The following is a 10,922-nucleotide window of genomic DNA, read 5'->3' as shown; positions in this document are numbered from 1 at the left end:
GGGCGACAGGGCCACAGGTCATCGTCTTAGCATAAATGCTGATGTCAGAAGAGTGGATGGAGACCTCCTAGCCAGGCCAGGTCCACAGAGACACGTCCTCCCCACCCCTGCCCCCTTGGGCAGTGGTGAGTCCACTCGTCAACCGGCTTCAAGTCCAGGGCCGGCTTAGAGTCCAGCTCCGGCATCTGCCGAGGCCTCACCCAGTTCCAGCTGTGTCCACTGGGGAAGGGCCAGCCCCAGCCAGATGATTCGACATGATGAAAGGGGAAATTCTCCACATTCCTTCTGCAAGCCCGAGCGCCAAAGGCAGTGTATGAGGGGATACCGTCCAGCTGCCAAGTTCAAGGTGGAAAGAAATGGGGTCGTCTGATCAAGTCCAGGGCACATCTGCTGTGGCCAGAGTTGGAGCAGGGCTTAAGAGGGACAGAGTCAGGAGTGGGCAAGATCCTATGTATGGGGGCTACTCAGCCGTGTCACATCAATGCCCTTTTTGGGAAAAGACTTGGCCATTCCATGAAACAGTCAAGTGACTTTATTTCTCCAGCCTCAATATACCAAGATGGTTCCAGAAAGAGCCAGAATGGGGTTGGAATGATAGCAGAGAAGGACAGCATTTGCCTTGCTCACAGCCAACCCAGAATCAATCCCCGACATCCCATATGGTCCCCTGAGCCCCAGTAAGAGTGACCCCTGAGCACAGAGCCAGGACTAAGCCCTGAGCACTGCCAGGTGTGGCCCCAAGACAAAAAACCAGAAAAAAAATTAGAGCCAGAAGGCATCCTCAAATTCTCTCTTGATGCCTACCCCCATAGGGGTGACCCCAAGTTCTTTATACAGAGTCTGTCCCCCAAAACACATTTCCCACCACCAGCCAAAAGGGTCTGGAGGGGACAGGGTCCTTAGACTTGGAACTGTTTGAGCCCCATGGTGCTGGACCGGGGTTCTCCAGAGCTGTACCTAGAGGAGGTCTGCTTCGCCCTAGGGCAATGCCCTCATCACAGGACCATCTCTACGACTCCTCATGCTGTTTCCACATGCGAACCACAGTGAAACATGTTTGGAACCAACGTTTCCGGATGAACAAGTGCATTCTTTCAGGCCTCGAATTCCACCAGAGTTCTCATTCCCCCTGCACCCCACCTAGTCTGGAATTGACCATGGGTCCTGGTCCACGTGCCCACCCACCTTTCCCAATGCTCTTCTGCCTTACACAGTGTCCCAGCACTTCCCCAGCCAGCCTCTCACTGAAAGACACAGAGCAAAATTCAGTCTTGGGGGCCCCGTGGAAAAACACGCCCCGAAATGTAGTTGTAGGGGAATAGCAGAGAATCTTAAGAGCTGTCCACAGACCAGCCCCTGGATGGGTCCCCAGAGGTCCTTATAAAGTCATCCGGGTGAGTCTCAAGAGTCAAGCAGGACCCTGAGGCTGCCAGAAGGACCCCAGGTTACCCGGGAAAGCTGCCCCACTCAGAAGGCAGTGCTCAACATCTCCCTGGGCCTGCTGGAATTTTTCTTCCTGTTCACTCTGTACAGATGGGAAATTAATAATTAATTACAGAAAGCTCGCCCACAGCCTCTGTGAGGTGGAGGGGCGTGGGGGGGAGGGAGAGGGGATTATGGAAATCCACAGAGATGTGGCATGGACCTGAATATTTGATATCGTGTTTAATTTGCAAATACTCCCCGCAGAGCAGTCCTCATTGGGCTCCTATCATTGCCCTAATTATTCCTCAGGCAGAGCTATTTGGCTGCCCGTCAGCATGTCTGGCTTTCAATGACCCTCAAGATGCTTCTCCCCAAGATATGTGAATTTTTTTTTTAATGAAGAAGAAAGTACCCCCTGGAGCACAAATGAGTGTTCAGGATGTAATGAGCTTTGTTTGGGCGACAAAGAAAAAGACTCACCTAGACTTCACCCAAGCTCACCTGACCACCTCATCTAGTCACTCAAAATGCTCCAGTAAACCAGGAGAAGAAACACAAATACAGGGGGATCTCGCTTCTCTGTTGAATGTAGAATAAATGGAGAAAGAAATTTATTCTAGTAAAAGGGGGACACCTAGATCACTCTTGACCCCAGTGTTTAGAGAGAAGATGGACAGAAAAGGAAGGAAATCAAGAGGATTGGGGAGGGTGAAGAGAATAGTAGAAATAATATGTTAACAGGCATCGGGGCCACTTTCAGCAGTTTATTCATAACAAACAATATAAAATGAGACAAACAATATAAAATGAATTATTTCAGTTCTGCTTTGGGGCAGGAGTTGGGGTTCGGGTATGGGAACATCTCGAATATGGTGGTGGGAAGGTGTTATGGTGGTGGGATTGCTGTTAGAATATTAAATATAATCAAATATTGTGAACTACTTTATAAAAATAAAATTGAAAAAAAAACAGTCATGAGGCTTCAGTTATACTATTGATAGGAGTGTGGGATAAGCCTTATACCCAAAACACAAATTCAATAGATCCTAAAAGCATGGCAAATAAGTAGCAATCTCTGAGTGCCCCCCCAGTACCACCACGTGGTCCCCAGTAGTCACTTTCTGAAGTGACATCACATACCAGGTCCAAGCATGAAACCATCTGGCCTGGGTTGTCAAAATCCACTAGGAAAGACCCCTGATTCCCCTCAAAAAAGAAAAAACGAGTTAATAGGGCAGGAGCAATAGTACAACAGGTAGGGCACTTGCCTTACACACGGATGACCCAGATTTGATTCCCCGCATCCCATATGGTCTCTCCGAGCACTACCAGGAGTGATTCCTGAGTGCAGAGCTAGGAGTAAGCCCTGAGAATCACTGGGTGTGGCCCAAAGACCAAATAAAAAATTAAATTTAAGGGCTTAGGCTTTGTGGGGGCCAGTATGTTGCATTTTGCTGCTTTTTGCAAATCAACAAACATGATTGTGTTCTGATACAACATAGGTTTTGTTTTCTAAAAACAGGTGTCAGGGCCTGGAGCAATAGTAAAGCAGGGAGCATGCTTACTTTGCACAAGGCCAACAGGTTCAATCTCCAGCATCCCTGAGCACTGCCAGAAGTGATTCCTGAGTGCAGAGCTAGGAGTAACCCCTGAGCATTGCCAGGTGTGGCCCACAAACAAACAAACACACAAAAACAATTATTCAGGCATTCTCCATATTGCACCCAAGACAGTTTAGCAATTAACTATTTTAGAGACAGAGAGATGAGCATCTCTGAATCACTGGACACATACTTTTTGGCCCCTCTCCACAAATTGTCCTAAGAGCTACACCTATTATGCAGTGAAATCCATTATGAATATCACCTTGGAATGAAAAAAGGGAGAAAGGCAAGCCCAAAACCACGGAGAAAGAAAGCTGGAAGCTGGCAGAGATCCTTGAACAAGAGAAGAATGAATTATTTAAAGCTACTTAACTACTCTCCAAATCAAGAACAGAATCTCTCCTGGGGAGAAGGCAGCAGAAAGATGTGGGGCTGACCACACCCCCCACCAGCCCACCCCTAGCAGCTGGGGGAGCATCAGCCCTGCCCATCTTTCTCTCCCTGACCTTTCAACTCCCAGACCAGCTCCGTTCATCTCCCTGGAGAAAGGCTGTGGACTCCAGTTTCCCTCCACTTTTCAAGGAGGAGCAGAGGCAGAGGCGGGGATCCTACTACTTAATGTTGCAGGGGTGGAGAAAAAGGGAGACGGGGCATGTCCTTACCATTGTGGGCTCAGAGCCCCAGTTCTCCAAGCTCTGCTCTGCTTCCTCTCCAAGATGATAAACTGGGATGGAAATTTAGGGATGGGGCAGAAATACCCCCTCAGCTCTCTCCCAAGCAGTGATTGGTTGGTACTGCCATGTTCTCTGAACAACACTTGTAACACTCGTCATCCCGTTGATCTTCGATTTGCTTCGGTGGGCGCCAGTAATGTCTCCATTTGTCCCTGTCATGTGCTAGTGTAGCCCAATGATATCTGCTCGCTCCAGGAACGGGAAGAGCCTCAAATCATTCATTCAGCGTTTTGACAAAGAAGTCTGACCATCTTGTAGGTGGGCGACCACGCGGTCTTTTGACGTCCCATGGAATCCAGTCGGTAACTGCTCTAGTCCAGCGGTTGTCTCTAAATCGCATTATATGTCCTGCCCATCTGATTTTCGACGCCTTGGCAAATGAGACAGCGTCCCTGATTCTTGACCCTCGACGGAGGTCTGAACTCCAGATTCCTTCTCTGAACAACAATGAATGAAATTCTAGGCTCTTCATCAGTTTGATGATCCTAACCCTACACTGTTGTCTGTCTACTTGAATTTTTTCCCCTTGTTTGTGATGCCAGGTATCCAACCAAAGACCTCACGTATGGAAGATCTGAGCTCTACCACTAAGCCAACATCCTGGTCTCTGTATTTTGGTTTGTTTGTCTGTTTTTAAACCTCACCTGGAGATGCTCAGGGCTTATTCCTAACTCCGTGCTCAGGGATTACTCCTGGAAGGCTCAGGGGACAAAATGTGGTGCCAGGGATAAAACCTAGGTCTGCTACATGCAAAGCAAAGGCCCTCCCTCTGTGCCACTGCTCCAGCCTCCTTAATTCTTAATGTTTATTAATTGTTACACCCTTATTAATAATAGGTGAAACATGGTTATTGGTATAATGAGATCCAGGTATAAATAAAGTTTAATGTGATATACTTTATATTTCAAAGTTGAAATGTATATATGTAAATGATAATAGGTATTTTATATTAAATTAAAATCTTTTAATATAATGATTTTAATTTTATTGTTACATAGGTCAAAATAATATAGTAATAAATATGATTATTTATGACCCCAACAAGATCATTTAAGCTTGTGAACCTATGACAAAGAAATAAACAGCAAGCTGAGAGTTTCATCTACTCAGAGACTTTAAGGATGACAAATTGAATGATCGCCAAAGAAAGCTTGACACTCTCAGCTCAGACAGAAAACTTGACAAGCTTTCTCAATTATGACAAGATCCTAAAAATGCACATAATGAAACCCAAAACGACTTGAGAAGTGGAGTGGATTCTTTGGGGGGACAAGTTTATGGAAAACTTTTTTTTTCTTCCCATGTGTTCATATGATTCACTCCTAGTAATTAGATGATCAAAATATCACTGAGTTTAGTCATTATTACTGTTAAAAATTGAACAGTCGGGGCTGAAGTGGTAGCACAGAGGGTAGGGTGTTTACCTTGCACGAAACTGACCCGAGTTTGATTCCCAGCATCCCATGTGGTCCCTCGAGCACCGCCAGGAGTAATTCCTGAGTGCAGAGCCAGGAGTAACCCCTGTGCATCACCGGTGTGACCCAAAAAGAAAACAAAATTGAACAATAGTAATGAATAGCAGATAATTATTGTTATCTGTTAATAATAAATAATATAATAATAAAAAACAGCCTTTCTCATAATGAAATTCTGCCTTTGACTCAACCTTAAAGGTGGTATTTTTACATAATTTTAATGACATAATTATTTCTATTGATGTCATTACTTAGTTAGGTCAGGAGGTCCATTAAATTTACCTGCATTTTGTCTGCGTTCTTGAGCACACATACAGACAGATGATAACACCGCCTCACTTTCATCTGCACCCAAATTATAGGTCTGGACTTTCTCACATATTTCATCAAAACGTTCTGAAACATCTCTACAAATTCCAAGAGGAATGCATATTCAGAGGTTATCAACTTCTGTGAAAAAACATTTTGCTTCTTGTCTAAGTACAGGCTCTTTTCCCGTATCTTGGAAAACCATGTTGAGAGTCATGGACATGTCATGGGCATCTCACATGTCCCTTGTGAGCTTTGTGATGAGCAGGTACCCACCCTCTACGCACTCTGAAATAAATAGCCACGCGTGGCCCAACCGCAAAGAAATATTCAAAAAGTGCAAATATCCAAGTACATCAGCCATCTTATTAACCAACTTAGGCAAGATGGCAGCCACTAGAAGCCCAGGAATGGGATTGTCCACGCTGTCTCCTGAAGACCACTAAAATGTTTAATTCTGGCACATTGACAAAGACATATGGTCCTGTGGAATGCATCATAAGGTCACCGTGGAAAGGGCCTTGACCTGATGGAGAAATGAGCCAACAAGACAAAATTATACAAAGCCAGAACATATTAGAGCTAGCCTGAGTCCAGAGGCCAGAGAGATAGCATAGCAGCTGACCCCAGTTTGATCCCCGGCATCCCATATGGTCCTTCAAGCACCACCAGGAGTAATTCCTGAGTGCAGAGACAGGAGTAACACCTGAGCATCACCAGGTGTGACCCCAAAACAAAACAAAAAGAATCAGTTTATGGGGTGCATAGAGATATTATAGTGGGTAGAGTGCTTGTGGCCAATCCCAGTTCCATCCCTGGCACCGTACAGGGACCCCTGAGCCCTGCCAGGAGTGATCCCTGAACACAGAGCCAGGAATAAGCCCTGAGCACCACTAGGTGTGGCCCCCCAAAATAAAACAAAACCAAAACATGGTTTTAATTACATTTCTCCAATGTCCAGTCTCCAAACCATAACCCCCACAAGGGCATTCTTCTGCCTCCAAGAGTCGAGCCTCAAGGGAATAGCTCCTCAGATGCTCAAAGTTGCAGAACTTGGGGAGATGGGTCCCCTGCCAGGAAACATACAACCAAGCTATCGTTATGGGGGGTCCAATGCCCCAAACTCAGTGCCTGTGGCTCCCAGCTCCATCTATAGCATTTTAAGGGAACACTACTGAAATCTAATTCCAAAACAATGCAGATTCTCCTAGGGGTAGGGCCGGGGCAGGGTGGTGTGGGGGCAGAATGAAGTGACTTCTGTCAAGTGACTTCTCAGTCCTACCTCCACCCCACCAAACTCCCCCTACACTTTTCCCCCTCTTAACAATGGATTCTTATTCCCCCAACACCTTGGCTTCTATTTTCCCTCTGGCCAGACTTGGGAGAATTTTCTAAAAACAAAAATCCTCTGTCTAAGCCCTCATTATTTAGAAACAAGCCAAGTCAACTTCCTCGGCAGAAACTGGTCTCATCAATCTGTTCCCTAGAGGGCCCCCGGGATACTGACAAGGGATCCAGCCTGCAGACACTGGGAGAAACGGAAGAAGGAAGGTGTAAGCTGGAAGGACGATGCTCCCTTACCCTCCTCCAGTTCACTTCCAGAATCTTCTCCTGCCCAGGAGACTTTCCCAGGGTGAAGTGAACCATGATGCAACCCAGTACCCCAGCGAGGACGCTCCTGAATTAGGAAATATTGCCTCGTACTTGGGGCAACACCAGGAGACCAGGTCATAGTGGAACTGAAGCAGCAGCTGTCATTTGTGGGGCGAGATGCCATAGGAAGTGAGTAACTTCCTATGAAAGTCAAGGGGCCTGGGCAGAGGGCATGGAGGTCATAGGACCAACCCTGGTTCCATGCCCAACATTGCACAAAGAGGGGAAGGGATATCTTCAGAATAGAGCCCTTCCTCCTTTAGTTGACAAACGGAAGATTCTAAAAGACAGGTCAAAGATGCCCCTCTCAAAGAGTATTACTGGGTATTAATCTGGAAGTCCCCAGCACTATAGGGCCTGAGCAATCAAAAACCTTGGGCCTGTGCATTTGGTCAATGGCACAGTTGGCAAAGTAGCACCAGGAATGGCCCCTGCACCCCGAGCACTGTTTAGGAGGCGTCCCCTAATATATATATATATATATATATATATATATATATATATATATATATATATATACTAGTGATCAGTATATGTATATACTGATCACTAGGCCAGAGAGTGGTTCAAAGGGCCAGAGTGCAGGCTTTGTCTGAGGGAGCATCTACATTCAATCCCTGGCCCATCATGTGACTCTGAGCACAGTAGAGTGCTGAGTCTCAAAATACAGCCCAAAATACAAAAGAAGCAGAATCAAAGGTCATGGTGAAACTGTCATTGGGAGCTGTTTTGTTTTGTTTGGGGGCCACACCCAACCGTACTCAGGGCTCACTCCTACCTCTATGCTCAGAATTACTCTTAGTGGTGCTCAGGGGAGTCTATGGGATGATGAGGATTAAATCCTTGTGAACCGCAAGCAAGGCAAGTTGCTCCCCGGTATACCATCCGAGGGTCTTAAAGATAAAGGTGGAGGGTGTGAGGGGAGAAAATGGAACTAGACCCGCATTAGCTCGTTTTTCATTTTGCCAAGAAAGAATGTTTTTTTCAACAACTGCTTTTTTGGTTTAGTATCATTTCTGTTAAAGCAGAGTAATTCAACTTATACACATATGTGTATTCATACAAGCAGGGAGGGGGAGAAGGAAAGGAAGAGACAGATGGGGAGAATGGGAGAGAGATACCTTCAGAATAGAGCCCTTCCCCCTCTAATTGACAATGGAACATTCTAGAAAGCAGATCAAAGATGATAGTGATGATGATGATGATGATGATGACGACGATGCTGCTGCTGCTGCTGCTGATGATGATGATGGTTGAACTGGATTTATTCTAGGGAGGTCAGCTTGGAGGACCACAGGCCCTGGCTTCCATGTATTAATGAATCACTTGGCTATTCAAAGATGCTGGTGGGCTACTGGGTCTGGCTAGACACCCCCCACACACACAACTTTCTATTTATTTTTTACTTCTTGGGTCACACCTACATTCAGGAATCACTCCTGGCAGTGCTCTGGGGGCCATATGGGATACCAGGAATAGAACCTGGATCATCCGTGTGCCAGGTAAGTGTCTTCCCTGCTGTCCTATCACTCCAATGCCACCACCTTCTATTTCAATCAGTCAATGAGCCTCTTCACCAAGAATCCAAATTCAGAGACATTGTCAGGCCCCCAAATAAGTGTGAGCCAGCCACTTCCCGGGAAACACACCAGAACACTTTGAGAGACATACTGAGCTTTCCCATTGGGGCACAGACTGGAGAAGAGCCCCCCACAAAGCCTACCCCAGAAGTACCCCCTCACCCCCAGCAAGTGAGGTGGTTACCAGCAGGAAGTGAATCATAGTTTGCTCCAGTGGCTGGAGAAATATAGTACAGGGTTAAGGCATTTGAGCCCAGATTCATCCAGAACAGAGGGGAGGGGCTGCTGGCTGAAGCCACACAGGAGAGATGAGATAGGATGGGAGGGCCAGAGGACAGGAAGCAAACTGGTTTTGGATTCAAGGAACAGATAAGCATCCCAACCCATACTCCACCATGTGCTCACTTAGCTTCCTCGCCTCTCAATTCTGTATCAAATAAGGAATACCAGTTCCGTGGGGCAGTACGTCAAGGGCTGCAACTCACTCTTTGCATGCATTTGATCCCCAACACCAGGTAGTTTTCTGAGCACCTCTCGAAGTACCCGCACCACCACCAAATATCGTTGGATGTGGTCAAACCTCCCCTCCACAGGAAAACAAAGAAATTCGGACTCCTGGTCTTCATCCCAGTGAGCATTAAGCGTCTATAAGAATGGAATGTTCTGGAAGGGCTGGTACTCCGTAAATGAGTGAGGGCAACCCAGTCCAGCCCGATCTGGCCACAGTGCAAAGCCAACCAAGCCAGCCTCCTGCCAAGTCTCCTTGAAGGGAAGTGGTCCGAGGTTTCTCATTGTCGAGGACAGGCATTTGTGGGTGCCGCTGTGGGCCATGGGTGAGGAGGGGGTGGTGCCCTGGCTGCCCACAGCCCAGCTGTTCCCTGCAGCTGCAGCTGCCCGGAGCCTCAGCAGTTCCCACGACTCCAGCCAAGTCCACAGGCCCCCTCCACACACACCCCAAAGCAGCCGGTGCCGGATCCTTCTTCTGCTCCCCAACTTCCCATCACTACCACTATGAAAGAATATTTGGCTTGTCCCTCCTCAGGAGGACTGTATGTCACTCCTAAGAATGTGCATTTGGGGGCTAGAGTGATAGCACAGCGGGTAGGGCGTTTGCCTTGCTCATAGCTGACCCAGGTTCGACCAGCATCCCATATGGTCCCCCAAGCACTGCCAGGAGTAATTCCTGAGTACATGAGCCAGGAGTAACCCCTGTGCATCGCCAGGTGTGACCCAAAAAAAAAAAAAAGAACGTGCATTTGCTTCCTGAACAACAAAAGGATTCTGCACTCATAGAGACTTCCAGAATTTTCCAGAACTTTCTAACTGGTCTTTCGCTTACAACCTCTCCAAACCCAGCTGCCATATCCTGCATCCTCAGCAGGCCAGAGGTCAGCCTTTTCTTGTCTGACTGTGCCCTGGAAAGAGAAAAAGGAATACAGGTATCGAGCCTACACCAAATTAGACACCCCTGCCTTGCACCCCCTCACTGAGATTTCCTCACTAGTTAGTGCATGAGCCCAGCTTTCTCTATGCCTGCTTGAATTTTTGAGAACATTGAGGTGTTGGGCTGCAGAGAAAGACAGCTCAGGAAGGTGGCTGGCGGCTAGGCTTCATTTGCACCCGAAACACACTTCTGGCCTCATTGAACTGAAAGTGTTCAAGAGTGTATTGCCACGGCCAAGCGGGTTTCCAGCTTAATCAAGCATTTAATGAGCCGCATTAATATTCCTTGGTCTCTGCTGTGGGACTCCTGAGTGGAGAGAGCGGCCTGGAGCTGGGAATTGTTCATCTTCCCTCAAACAGAGAGCTGTTTGTTCCCCTGAGGTGGGTAAACCCAGCAGGGGGCTTCCCAGAGATTTCCTTGGCAAACAAAAACATTGCCACAGAGCTTCTGAAAATGCCAAGCAACGGTGGCAAGCCATCTAGAGGTATGTGGAACCAGAGGGTATGCACAGTGGGGACAACGCTTGCTGTGCATGCAGATGCACCTAGTTCAATCTCTGGCATCCCAAAGGGTCCTTAAGCACTGCCAGGATGATCCCTGAGCACAAAGCCAGGACTACACCCTGAGCACTGCCAGGCTTGGTCACCCAGAGGAAAAAAAAAAAAACTGGAAAGAAATCTAGGACTCTGTGGGGACAT

This window comes from Sorex araneus, chromosome 6, assembly GCF_027595985.1.
Source record: "Sorex araneus isolate mSorAra2 chromosome 6, mSorAra2.pri, whole genome shotgun sequence".
Lineage (NCBI taxonomy): Eukaryota > Metazoa > Chordata > Mammalia > Eulipotyphla > Soricidae > Sorex > Sorex araneus.
The sequence above is the reverse complement of the archived record's forward strand: the minus strand, read 5'-3'. Positions refer to the sequence as shown.